Raw genomic sequence first — 15084 nt, 5'->3', positions numbered from 1 at the left:
TAGATATCAATTACAAGAAAAAATCTGTAAAAAATACAAACACATGGAGGCTAAGCAATACACTACTTAATAACCAAGAGATCACTGAAGGAATCAAAGGGGAAATCAAAAAATACCTAGAAACACATCACAGTGAAAACACAATGACCCAAAACCTATGGGATACAGCAAAAGCAATTCTAAGATGGACGTTTACAGCAATACAATCCTACCTGAAGAAACAAGTCACCATCACCCTGATACCAAAACCAGACAAAGATGTCACAAAAAAAGAAAACTACAGGCCAATATCACGGATGAACATAGATGCAAAAATCCTCATCAAAATACTAGCATAGAGAATCCAACAGCACATTAAAAGGATCATACACCATGAACAAGTGGGGTTTATCCCAGGAATGCAAGGATTCTTTAATATATGCAAATCAATCAATGTGGTACACCATATTAACAAATTGAAGGAGAAAAACCATATGATCATCTCAATACATGCAAAAAAAAGCTTATGACAAAATTCAATACCCATTTATGATAAAAACCCTCCAGAAAGTAGGCATAGAGGGAACTTACCTCAACATAATAAAGGCCATATATGACAAACCCACAGCCAACATCATCCTCAGTGGTGAAAAACTGAAACCATTTCCACTAAGATCGGGAATAAGATAAGGTTGCCCACTCTCACCACTATTATTCAACATAGTTTTGGAAGTTTTAGCCATAGCAAACAGAGAAGAAAAAGAAAAGTAAACCAAATTGGAAAAGAATAAGTAAAGCTGTCACTGTTTGCAGATGACATGATACTATACATAGAGAATCCTAAAGATGTTACCAGAAAACTACTAGAGCTAATCAATGAATTTGGTAAAGCAGCAGGATACAAAATTAATGCACAGAAATCTCTTGTATTCCTATACACTAATGATGAAAAATCTGAAAGTAAAATTAAAGAAACACTTCCATTTACCACTGCAACAGAAAGAATAAAATACCTAGGAATAAACCTACCTTAGGAGACAAAACACCTGTATGCAGAAAACTATAAGACACTGATGAAAGAAATTAAAGATGATACAAATAGATGGAGAGATATACCATGTTCTTGGATTGGAAGAATCAACATTGTGAAAATGACTCTACTATCCGAAGCAATCTACAGATTCAGTGCAATCCCTATCAAACTACCAATGGCATTTTTCACAGAACTAGAACAAAAACTTTCACAATTTGTATGGAGACACAAAAGACCCTGAATAGCCAAAGCAATCTTGAGAAAGATAAACAGAAATGGAGGAATTAGGCTCCCAGACTTCAGACTATACTACAAAGCTACACTAATCAAGAGAGTATGGTACTGGCACAAAAACAGAAATATAGATCAATGGAACAGGATAGAAAGCCCAGAGATAAACCCACGCACATATGATCACCTTATTTTTTATAAAGGAGGCAAGAATATACAATGGAGAAAAGACAGCCTCTTCAATAAGTGGTGCTGGGAAAACTGGACAGGTACATGTAAAAGTATGAGATTAGATCACTCCCTAACACCATACACAAAAATAAGCTCAAAATGGATTAAAGACCTAAATGTAAGGCCAGAAACTATCAAACTCTTAGAGGAAAACATAGGCAGAACACTCTATGACATAAATCACAGCAAGATCCTTCTTGACCCACCTCCCAAAGAAATGGAAATACAAAAAAAAAATTAACAAATGGGACCTAGTGAAACTTAAAAGCTTTTGCACAGCAAAGGAAACCATAAACAAGACCAAAAGACAACCCTCAGAATAGGAGAAAATATTTGCAAATGAAGCAACTGACAAAGGATTAATCACCACAATTTACAAGCAGCTCATTCAGGTGGGTATATATGTATACGTATAACTGATTCACTTTGTTATAAAGCAGAAACTAACACACTATTGTTAAGCAATTATACTCCAATAAAGATGTTAAAAAAATAAGTAAATAAATAAATAACTTAAAAAAAAGAGTCTTCTGCCACATTGGTTTTCTTACAATACCTCAAATAACGCTTTATTCTATGAGGCCACCATTACCCTGATACCAAAACAAGACAAAGACAGTATAAAAAAAGAAAATTATAGGCCAATATCTCTTTGATGAATATAGATGCAAAAATCCTCAACAAAATATTAACAAGACAAATCCAAAAATACATTTAAAAGATCAGACACCAAGATCAAGTGGGATTCATTACAGGGTCACAAGGATGGTTCAACATTCACAAATCAATCAATGTGTTACACCACATTAACAAAAGGAAGAAAATTCACATGATCATCTCAACAGATGCATTTTTTTGAGAAAATTCAGCATCCATTAATGATAAAAACTCTCCAAAAAGTAGGTATAGAAGGAATACATCTCAACATAATAAAGGGCATTTATGACAAACCAACAGCCAATATCACACTCGATTGTAAAAAGCTGAAAGCCAGGAATTCCCTGGTGGTTCAGTGGTTAGGACTCTGTTCTTCCACTGCAGGAGGGCAGGAACAAGACAAGGATGTCCACTCTCACCACTTCTACTTAACATAGGGTTGGAAGTCCTTGTCACAGGAATCATACAAGAAAAAGAAATAAAAGGTATCCAAATTGGAAGAGAAGAGGTAAAACTATCACTATTTGCAGGCGACAAGATACTTTATTAAGAGAACCCTAAAGAATCCACCCCAAAACTTATTAGAATAAATGAGTTCAGCAAGGTTGCAGGACACACAATTAATATACAGAAATCTGTTGTGTTTCTGTACACTAATGATAAAGTAGCAGAAAGAGAAAGTAAAAATAAAATCCCATCAAAAGAATAAAATACCCAAGAATAAATTTAAGCAAAGAGGTGAAAGCCCTATACTCTGAAAACTATAAAACACTGATGAGGACTTCTCTGGTGGTCCAGTGGCTAAGACTCCACACTCCCAATGCAGCAGGGCCGGGTTTGATCCCTGGTTAGAGAACTAGATCCCACATGCCTCAACTAAAAGATTCCACATGCCACAACTGAAGATCCTGCATGTGGCAATGAAGATCCCACATGCCGCAACTAAGACCTGGCACAGCCAAATAAATAAATATTGAAAAACCAAACAAACACTGATGAAGGAATTTGAAGATAATACAAAGAAGTAGAAAGATAGTTCATGTTCTTGCATTAATTTATATTGTTAAAATGGCCATACTACCCAAAACAATCTACAGATTTAATGCAATTCCTATCAAAATATCCAGGACATTCTTCACAGAACTAGAATAAATAATCCCAAAATTTATATGGAATCACAGAAGACCCCAAATTGCCAGAGCAATCTTGAGAAAAAAGGAACAAAGCTGGAGGTATAACCGTCCCAAACTTCAGGCTATATTACAAAGTTACAGTAATCAAAACAGCATGATACTGTCACAAAAAGACTCATAGATCAATGGAACACAATAGAGAGCCCAGAAATAAACCCACACACCTATGGTCAATGAATCTATGGCAAAGGAGGCAAGAATATACTGTGGAGAAAAGAGAATCTCTTCAACAAGTGGTGCTGGGAAAACTGGTCAGCCACATGTGAAGCAATGAGATTAGGACATTCCTTCATATCACACACAAAAATAAACTCAAAATGGTTTAAAGACCTAAATGTAAGACTAGGAACTATAAAACTCCTAGAAGAAAACATAGATGAAACACTCTTTGACATAAATCGTAGCAATATTTTCTTGGATCAGTCTCCTAAGGCAAAAGAAATAAAAGCAAAAATAAACAAATGGGACCTAATTAAATTTAAAAGCTTTTGCACATCAAAGGAAACCACTGACAAAATGAAAAGACAGCCTACAGAATGGGAGAAAATACTTGCCAACAATGCGACTGACAAGGGGTTAATATCCAAAATATACAAATAACTCATACAACTCAATATCAGGAAAAAAAACAAACCCACAAACAAACAAAACAATCCAATCAAAAAATGGGCAGAAGACCTGAATAGACATTTTTCCAAAACAGACATACAGATGGCCAAGAGGCACAGGAAAAGATGCTCAACATCATTAATTATTAGAGAAATGCAAATCAAAACAGCAATGAGATATAACCTCACACCTGTCAGAAACGCTATCTTAAAAAAAAGTCTACAAATAACAAATTGTTGTAGAGGATGTGAAGACAAGGGAACCCTGTACACTGTTGGGAATGTAAATCGGTGCAGCCACTATAGAAAACAGTATGGGGGTTCCTGAAAAAACTAAAAATAGAACTACTATATGATCCAGCAATTCCACTCCTGGGTATATATCTGGAAAAAACAAAAACACTAATTCGAAAAGATATATGCACCCCCAATGTTCACAGCAGCACTATTTACAATAGCCAAGACATGGAAGCAACCCAAGTACCCATCAACAGATGACTGAATAAATAAGATATGAGATAAATACACACATACACACAAACATACAAACAGTGGAATATTACTCAGCCATAAAAAATGAAATACTACCATCTGTAGCAAAGTGGATGGATTTAGAGAATATTATGCTTAGTGAAATAAGTCAGACAGAGAAAGACAAATACTGTATGATATCACAAATATGTGGAATCTAAAAAATAATACTAGTGAATGTATACACAAAACAGAAACAGATTCACAGATAAAGAAGACAAACTTGTGGCTACCAAAGGGGAAAAGGAAGAGGGGAGGGACAAATTAGGGGTATGGGATTAACAGAGGTAAACTACTATGTATAAAATAGATAAGCAACAAGGATATACTATATAACAGAGGGAATTATAGCCATTGTTTCATAATAACCTATAATGGAGTACAATCTGCAAAAATACTGAATCACTATGCTATACATCTGAAACCAACATAATATTGTGAATCAACTATACTTGAATAGAAAACCAAAAGATTTGCTTCCTTAACCCTCAACCATCCTGTCTACAACTCAGATGCTGAAAAAGATAAAACTAATGTACTAGAGAATTCTGTGACTCATGGAAAGGCAGAATCTACCAAGAAACTGGTTGAAACTGTTAATAAGAAATGACCATATGCTGAAAGCTATCTTTCTCTTGCATTACAGGTGTCAGTAATCTATCTTATTGTCTCTTATGCAACAAAACATTTCAAATACTATTAGGGTGTCAGTTAAGTTCCAGTGTTATTCTGAGACCAATCATGTAGAATTTAAAGACCACTGAAATATCTTACATGGTAAATGCTGAAGAAGTACATTTACCTGAGAGATTAATAAAGTCTTGGATAGTTGGCCTTGCTCAGTGCCTGATGGATGAAAAGTCAGTAAAAGAAATCATGGCACTACTACTTTCTAATCATATAATAACCCATTAAATTAAAGATTAGCTGCAAATATGAAGACTGAATTAATATTTCCACTACAGAATTATGCTTTTGTTTTATAAATGAAAGTACCTACAGACTGGATGTTTTGTTTATATTCATTCAGTATGAGCACCAAGTAATCAGGAACAAAGATCTTATATGGGAATGTTTGGCAACAAATACAAGCAGTACTAAAATATTCAGTGTTGAATAATGTTTTTGAATCTCATCACTTATCCTAGAACAATTGTGTTGATATTTACACTGATGGTACAAAATCAATTCTGATACCTTAGCCTGAATCAAGACAGTAGTATCAAACTGTATTAGAGTTCACTGGATTATTCATCACCTCATGTTCAGATACACACACACATGCACACACACACATGCACACACACACACACACACACAAAGTCAGTTTAAGGAAAAAAATTATTAATTTTATTAAATCTTGACCCTTCAGGAGACTTCTTTTTAATATTCTGTGACAAAATAGGAAATACACTTCTGCTGGATCCCCAAGTTTTTTGTTTTGTTTTGTTTTTTGGCTGTGCTGTGCAGCTTGCAGGATCTCAGTTCCCCAACCAGGGAAAGAACCTGGGCTGGCAGTGAAAGCCTGGAATCCTAACCACTAGGCCACCGGGGAACTCCCTAGCTACTTTTTAATGTAACACCAGTTTTACTTTAAAGAATGTCAGATAGACAAATTATAGTTATTTTGACTTGGGTATTTGATAGACAAATGAATTAAAGGAAGCTGCCACTTGAAGGAAAACAACTGACAATCTTTTCAACAGTGATAAAATTTGAGTCTTCAAACAAAAACAAGAATTCTGAAAAACCTGCATCTGCTACCATGAACTTAACAGCTTCCTAATATTAAAGACTTTTCAGATAAGACTTGTGGTGGTATTAAACAATGTGATTTTTAAAATATTGTATATAAGCCACGTCAACATTTGGAAGATCTCCATGTCTCAGTGAGCCAATTTTTTCCATCTGACCAAAGTGTGATGTTACAAAATCATACATGGGAAAGAGATCCACTCAAAGCGCAAGATAAACCAATAGATTTTTTTTAACATCTTTATTGGAGTATAATTGCTTTACAGTGGTGTGTTAGTTTCTGCTTTATAACAAAGTGAATCAGCTATACATATGACCAATAGATTTTAATGCATCAGAGTGCTAAAAGTTCTCAGATTCGGCTTCTACACTGCAACTACCCTTTAAGAAACTATCTCTTGTTGAATTTTGGTGGAGCATCAAAGAAGAATACCCATAATTATCTGAAAAGGCTTTAAAAATATTCTTTTCTGGGCTTCCCTGGTGGCACAGTGGTTGAGAGTCTGCCTGCCGATGCAGGGGACACGGGTTCGTGCCCCAGTCCGGGAAGATCCCACATGCCGCGGAGCGGCTGGGCCCGTGAGCCATGACCGCTGAGCCTGCGCTTCCGGAGCCTGTGCTCCACAACGGGAGAGGCCACAACAGTGAGAGGCCGCGTACCGCAAACAAAACAAAAACAAACAAACAAAAATTCCTTCCTTATCCAACGACATTATCTGTGTGAGGTCAGATTTTCTTCATATATTTCAACTAAAAGGAAATGATTAATGCAGAAGCACATATAAGAATCCAGCTGGTTTCTACTAAGCCAGATATTAAAGAGATTCATAAAAATATAAAACCATGCCACTCTTCTCACTAATATTTCTTTGAAGGGTTTTGGAAAATATAAGGAGTTCTGAAACCAAACAGTTTGAGAACCACTGTTCTACATCAGTCTAAGGACCTCCACTTTCTTATTACTCAGTTGAGTCTGAAGCCTGATTTTTTAGGCAAAATAGAAGCCTGGAGATCAGAGTCAATTATATAGAAGATGAGTGGAAAAATATCTGATCAGATAAATGTCTGACTGCAAAACTCTGCGTTGGATATTTTTTCATTCCAAAGCCAAGGAAAAATTATTTTTTGATTATATATCATTCTCTATATAATGCTTGTACCTCCACCCGAATAGATATCTGAAAGCTACTAATTCAAAGCACATTTAATAGGAAGAAAGCAACCAGTCTCTTTAAAGAACTTCAAATTAAACATCTGACATCCCCTCCCATCATACTTAACAGAATAAAACTTATTGAATTTCTATTCAATAACAAATGGAACAAGAAGAAAAATAGCTATAAAACTTAAACTGAGTAACAGAGGCCTTTTATTCTGTATGATATATTTTAGTTTTAAGATTTATTTCTAGGTGTATTATAATCAGACATAGATGACTCTAAATTATTTGAAATATAGGTTATGGGGCATTCGTTTGACAAGCTTTTCTTGAACACCTTACATATTCAAATTAAACACTGTGCAGGAGATAAAAATGCTAATATCGTCCCATCCTTCTAGGACACCAAAGACACACATTATAGATGGGTCTCTATACATACGGAGTTTATTCAGTCTGCGGCTTATTAATTCCAGTGCTTAAAATGGCACCACAGTCTGTTTAACACCCTAATTGAAAAAAATCTTCTCTATCCATGTACTACCAGGCTCAGTGTTTCAACTCTGAAACACAGAGAAGATCTTACTGGGTATATAGTTCCCTCATGCAACATGGTACCTAAACTTCTTAAAATGCATTTATTTTTTTAATTGAAGAATTGTTGATTTACAATGTTATATTAGTTTCAAGTGTATATTATATTCCATTTAAAGTTATTATAAAATATTGGTTATATTCCTTGTGCTGTACAAAATGCACTTAAATTTACTAATTTTCAAAGACTGATTTCTAGATTTACCATGAGACGTAGATGGCCCTGATAAAAGTAGTTAAGAAGCTGGTCTGTCACAAATTGTCTATCACATCATGGTGAAGGTATAAACTAATTTAGAATATGGCATGTCAAACTGATGGATTTGGTATCCAGTTTGTTCATTCATTCATTCATTCAATATTTACTGAATACCTGCTATGTGCCTGGTACTATGCTGGATACTAGGGACAGCATGATGACTAAGATAGAGATGGTTCTTGCCCTCAGGGTGCTTAAGGCCTGGCCAGGGAAACAGATATTAAGCAAACAGTTGCATAATTATTTAGTTAGACATATACCACACTCTTGGTCTCAGCTAATCGTCCATCCTGCTGGCTTCCAGTGAGATTCCTATACTAGGAATCGGAAAATTCTTCAAAGCCCATCCATAACAGACTCTAGATTAGCATCAATGCCTTGAAATAAATACCATACACCTATTAGAGCCTTAGGATCTTTCAAGAAAAACCAACTAAGTGTCAGTGTTCAGATTTGCTGATGGGGTCAAAGTTAAACAAATCAGAGTCCAGAATAAGAAATCACTACATATGGGGGAGGGGAGGACACAAGCATTTCAGACCTTACTCCTGAGTCAGATGATAAATCATCAACTTTTCCTAACTATAGTAATTGCTTCCTCCATAATTAAGTTTTGTGACATTATCAAAAAGCTTGCATCAAATTTTGTTTAAACATAAAATGATTTAACAGTCTATTTTGCTAGTTTTCTGACTTTATATGAGGAAAAACTCCAAGACCATCTATGTATTAATTAAATTAGAAATATTCTATCAAATTTTATATTTTAAAAACATTTTACCATTATTAAAAGTCAGCTCCTTATTTAAGATTTAGAAGACTTTTGATGTCCCAAGGAATACTTTAAATATGATTTTATTTGTTAGAAATCTGGTTTTAATTCCACATTCTCTTTTATTTTTTATAGTCCTACTGCAAATAAACAAAAATTTTTCTTCAACTTTCTCCATGTTCTGATTTAAATAGAAAAACATTAATACAGATGAGGAACAAACATTGACATGTTTATTTTCCTTTAAAACATCTGTCAAAAATAAAATATGCACTCCATTCTTACATTTATATGTATATAAATTAACCACAATAGTCTCTCTTTACTTTATACTTTACCTTCATAGCCCTCCTATCCTTAAACACACGCATACACGCACAAACACAAACACCTTAGCTCTCTTCCCTTTACCTGTCTCCAGGCTATTTCCCCTTCCCTTCAATGCCAAATTTACCAAGCCCACCACTTTATTTCCTTCACAATCTCTCTTAGCCTCTAATCTGGATTCTGTTCTGAGTACTCTACCATAACTGTAATCTCAAGTCACCAACGATTTCCATGTTTATATAGGCCAAATGGGCTTTTCTCATTTCTCATTCTCAGTGAGCTCTGTGACACCCAATACTGCTGACCACCTCCTTTATGAACTCTTCTTCCTTGACCTCCATGTTTTAAAATAAAACTAAGTTGATTTTTTTCCACTTTCATCTGTAGTACTATTCCAGTTCTCCTTCTATATCTCTAATCATTTCCTCTGTGTTTCCCTGGTAGCTCTTATTTCTCCTACACTATTACTCTACGTAGCATGGTTCTTGGGTTTCTTTCCACAGGGCTTTATCTTTGGTCTTGCCCTCTTTGGAAAATGAACCTAAAGCAACTCAAACGATGTTTTGAACAGACAGATCAGTGGAATTAAATTCCAAGTTGAATATTCTGAAGGATAAGGCAGCATTTGGACATAAAAGTGCTAGAAAGGCAATATAGGGAAGTGGCCAGAAACACAGACTCTGGAGCCAGACTCTCAGTTAAATTCTGGCTCAGTCACTTCCAAACTATGTCACATTGGACAAATTAATTAACCTCTCTGTGCCTTAGGCTCCTCATCTGTAAAATGAGGACAATAATCGTACCTACCTCAGGATTAAAGATTGGCATATTATAAGCGCTATAAAGATCATTATTAAATAAATTACAAGATCACCATCTATTAAAAAATCAAACTCATTAATTTATAGGTCTACCTTGTTGTAACTCAACATTTTGGTTTTGCTATGGTTGTTTTTCAAAACCCTTAAAATGTTCTAACTCCAACTGACTGAGAGTCACTCTAGTAACTTTAAAGAGTTTTAACACAATACTACAGATTTCTAAAAGGACAGTGTTCACACACAGAAACACATATACACACATATACCTACACACACACACACACACAGAGTTAGAAGAATACTATAAATTTCTAGAGCGAAAAGGAAAATGCAAATCTGCTCTAACTTTATCATTTTACAGATCAGGAAACTGAAGATAGGAGAGACAAGTGATTTGTCCAAAGTCAAATAGTAAGTGACAGAATTGGGGCTAAAACGCAAGTCACTAAGGCCTGTAGCTATGAATTATTTAAAAAACATTTTTCCTCACATATTCATAATGTGAAGAAATATCTTTTCTTAGAATGCAGCTTTGCTTTCAGGAAATGTTTTCTTCCCTCATTATGAAAAATCTGAAATTTTATGAGAAGGAAACTATCAAAACTTTATCAATTATTAAATCCTACCTGAAGAATCAGGGTAACTTTAGATGTCTTTCTTTAGAAGTCATTCTATTCTATAGCTAAAAGTTTGTCCACATCAAAGTAGACTATATATTTTAAATTTTTTCATGGTTATTCAATATACAAAAGTAATTTTAAACGTTCATTGAGAAAAATTTCCTTCTTTGTCTCTGCAAACCCCATCTCTACTAATCTTTTGAACAGCAGGACATAAAAAATAAGGTAAAAAGGCACAAATAAACAGCAGTTTGAGCCCTAACATTTATTTAGGACTTGCTCTGCACAGTCTGCAGTACATTGCAACAGACCTTGTAGAAAGACAAAACAGAAGGAATAGACTTTATCCCTGCCCAGAGAAAGCATGCCAGCTAAAAAAGGAGCCTAAACAAATGCATATGAAAAACACATTATAAAATAAAGACTACCAAACAGAGCACAAGAATAATGAACAGTTGGAAAATTATCCTGACTCAGATGGACTTGCCCACTACCCTGAGAGTTTTTAAGACTTCAAATTATTCATGAGTTATAAGTTCTTTGTGCCCATGGCTATTCTACTTACAAGTCTAGTTACAGAGACTGTTGAACAATCATTTTTCAGACATAAAACAAGTTATATTCCAGTATGCAATTGAAAAATCCAAATAACAGGGTTTTTTTTTTTTTTAACGTTAGCTAGGAATCTGTTACAGAGCCAAGGAACAAATGACTAAATCCCCTAAAACCACACAACAGTAACTCATATTTAACAAGGAGCTTGAGATCAAAAGTTTCTGATCTCAAGAATCCGGCATGCCATATACAGAATGCATAATAAAATGCATTTACACATGCACAAAAACCACTCTTCTCTATGAGAAGTTCTAGAGTACCAATCATTAAAATACTGTCTATTTTGGCTAAAGTACTTCCTTTTTAAGACAGAGCAAAGATTTTTTTTCCTCAAATGTTTTAAAAAGAAACCAGAAACTCTCAAAGCCTATTTATTCTACTCTCTTGGTTTGAAATCTGAAGCTATACTATAACCTTTCAGACCATTAAGTTATTCTTTACTATTATCAAAGTGTAACCTAATAAAGCACTTAATCTACAATCAGGTAATTAACAAACAAAAAATTTTAATTGTTATGCAATAACTCCAGCAAAAGTGTCCAGCAGATATGGCAACAAAACATGGTTGGCTTTGGAGGAATAGAGTAATTTTGCTATTTAAATATTCAGCAATCTAAAATGCAGCACCAGGGCTTCCCTGGTGGCGCAGTGGTTGAGAGTCCGCCTGCTGATGCAGGGGACACGGGTTTGTGCCCCGGTCCGGGAAGATCCCACATGCCGCGGAGCGGCTGGGCCCGTGAGCCATGGCCGCTGAGCCTGCGCGTCTGGAACCTGTGCTCCGCAACGGGAGAGGCCACAACACCGAGAGGCCTGCATACCGCAAAAAAAAATAAAAAAAAATAAAAAAATAAAAATAAAATGCAGCACCAGAATGTAAAGGAAAAAAATCATTATATTAAATTAGAACACTTCAATTATTGCCCTAGTTCTACTGCTTACCATTTTTGTGTCCTTAGAGAAGCTACTTAACCTCTCTGTGCCTCAATTTTTCCATCTGTAAAACAGGACTAGGAATACTTACTTTATTATATGTAAGGAACTAACAAGATGATATATGTGAAAGGGGTTTGTAAACTATAATGGCCGTATACATTAAAGGTGTCCGTATTTGTATATAAATGAAAGAGCAAATGGATATATAATGTTACTGATGTAATCATTAAGTAAACTCAGGTTAAGTGGATCCTCAGACAACTCTGTTCTATTTTTTACAATATGCCTAAGACCTGGATAAGAGTAAATCTCAAAGTAAGCTAACAATTATTTAGAAAAAGCCCTCTAAAAGAAGTTTTTGAAAAAGTCTCTTCTAAGATAAGACTTCTTTTTAATGCAAGTATCTTTCCAAACTCATTTAGTCACATTTTTTTTTCCAACCAGACAAAGAATCTGGCTAAAAGGCCATGAAAGCAGAGATAAGAAAATGGCCAAACTCCAAGATCCATGTGCACACTCAAGTTGTGAAGTTCCAAAACAACAGAAGCTGTATCCTTTTGAAGTAGACTTTATAAACTCATTTCCTTTGATTTCTAAGGAAATTCCTCTTGCCTCTGAAGATTTTATATAAAGTTATATATACTAAACAAAACTTTCTAAGAAATAAATAATATACATTAAGAAAATATGCCATTCTTCCAAGCATGTATTAGGTATTAATCTAGGCATTAAGTTATAAAATATCATTGCCATTCTGTGAAACTCTCTATTATGGCCTTCCATGGGAATAAACCTTTGGCAAACCTTTTGAACCAATAACATCACCAGTCAACCTTTCTGCATTAATTAGCATCTTTCCTATTCTTTGTCCAAAGTTTCAAGTTTCTGGCTCATGCTGCTTGAATCTGTAGAGATACTAGACACCATCCCTTCTCCACAAAAGAAAGCAGTGAGGTCTAACAACAATCCACTCCCAAATGACTCTGCCAAATATTAAAAAAGCGAGGATGCAAATACCTCAAAGTTCTCCCTATTGACTATTAAACATTTCGCAGTCAAACGTTTCACCAAGGTGATTTTTTTTAGCTCTAAAGCTTAGATTCAGAAACAAGCACAAAGCTGATGCATCTCTGGCTAGTACAACCATAAATAAAGAAAAGACAGGTCATCTCTAACTGAACTTTCTGCTGGACTTCACTGTTTATGTTACTTCTTAGATCAGTAAAACAGATTTAAATTTCTCCAAGCAAAACATGTAAATATACCCTTTAAATGATTATGGAAAACAATGAACTTCCATCACTGTGACATCTCTTAGTGAACCATACCTAAAATTGTTCTGTTTAATAAGCACTGAGTGGCTAGCATTGTGCTGAGTGTCAGGAGTGGTAATAAAAAAGCACGTGACACTTCCTGCCTTTCAGAGGCTTATGATACAGATGAGAAGACAAGCCTTTTATACCAAACAACTAGGGACCGATACAAGAAAGAACTTTTTTTTAAAGCAGGTGTTGTGTAGCATAATGAACAGTTTATGAAGCTCTAAGGGCCCACCACAATCATTTTCTCATTAGAGTGGCCCAGGCTGTTCCTTTTGCATAGCTGCTGGCTTACAAAGCAAAAGAATACATTTAATGAAATCAACCCTATTTCCCCGGTCACAAAAGAATGGACCACGGATCATGAGCCAGGGTTATCACAGCAATTCTACCCAACTATATATATAATCAGATCCTCTTTCTGCTTAGGGAGTCTGAATGAGCAATGTGTGAAAAAGACTAAAATGGAATTACTGGAGCTGCTGTTGAATCAGGAGTGACAACAAGCCACTATTCCAATTTTCCATGAGGACAAGTGTACGTTCCAAGCTATGAAGCATAAGAGTTAGTTTATTAAATAATGGTATACTAAACAGTCAATAGCTACATCTACTTTTTTAGATATTAAAATATTTTTTAAACACATGTCCAATTATACGATAAAACCACATGGTTTGCTTATTGGCTCTGTTAAGTCTGGTTTATACTAAGCAAAACCTTGAGGCGTGAGAATCCCTATATTTCTTAATTTCTAATGTAATCGCACAGTATCAATTACAATAATTTCTGTCAATGAAATTAAGAGCCTAAATGAAAGAAAAAGTCTACATCTTTCTACACAAGAAATGATGTCACTTGCCTTTTTGATGAAACTGTTAGAATATTTTATATGGAAAAATGAAAAAAAAAACTAAGCATGAGATCATTATGTCTTTCATTTTCATTTTAGCAAGAACAAAAAGAACAATCCAGGATTTAAGAATCAAATTCCTGTCCAATGACACTATTTATAGTCATGATGATAAAATTAACTTCCTTATCCCAACTGTTAAAACAAAATAAAGAAAGAAAAAGTGAAAAAGGATGCTGTCTCTCTCTAACTACTGTTATCTAGTTAAGTTCATGCTTATCCTCACTTTACCTTGATATAAAACACTAAGATATGATAAATCAGTAATTAGGAAATGAAAAACTCAAACAGAATGGGAAAGAGAGTCCTAACAGTTTTCTTAAACAGGAGAATGCTTTTTCTACAACATCAAAGGATTGGAGGGAGGGTGACAAATAATTTTCTAGTAGCACTTTTCACAGCAAACTAATGAGAAGTAGCTTTTACAAATGCAAGAAACGTAATGCACCATTCAGGCTTCCCTGGTGGCGCAGTGGTTGGGAGTCCGCCTGCCGATGCAGGGGACGTGGGTTCATGCCTCGGTCTAGGAGGATCCCA

The 15084-nt window shown here is 35.0% G+C and overlaps 1 protein-coding gene across 1 annotated transcript in view; it reads right to left on the bottom strand.

Annotated features, from left to right (window-relative positions):
- Nucleotides 1–15084, bottom strand: part of ATF6 (activating transcription factor 6) — a 214950-nt gene that overhangs the window by 102386 nt on the left and 97480 nt on the right. The window lies entirely within an intron of this gene.

This window comes from Neophocaena asiaeorientalis, unplaced genomic scaffold, assembly GCF_003031525.2.
Source record: "Neophocaena asiaeorientalis asiaeorientalis breed wild unplaced genomic scaffold, Neophocaena_asiaeorientalis_V1.1 scaffold156, whole genome shotgun sequence".
NCBI lineage: Eukaryota > Metazoa > Chordata > Mammalia > Artiodactyla > Phocoenidae > Neophocaena > Neophocaena asiaeorientalis.
The sequence above is the reverse complement of the archived record's forward strand: the minus strand, read 5'-3'. Positions and strand labels throughout refer to the sequence as shown.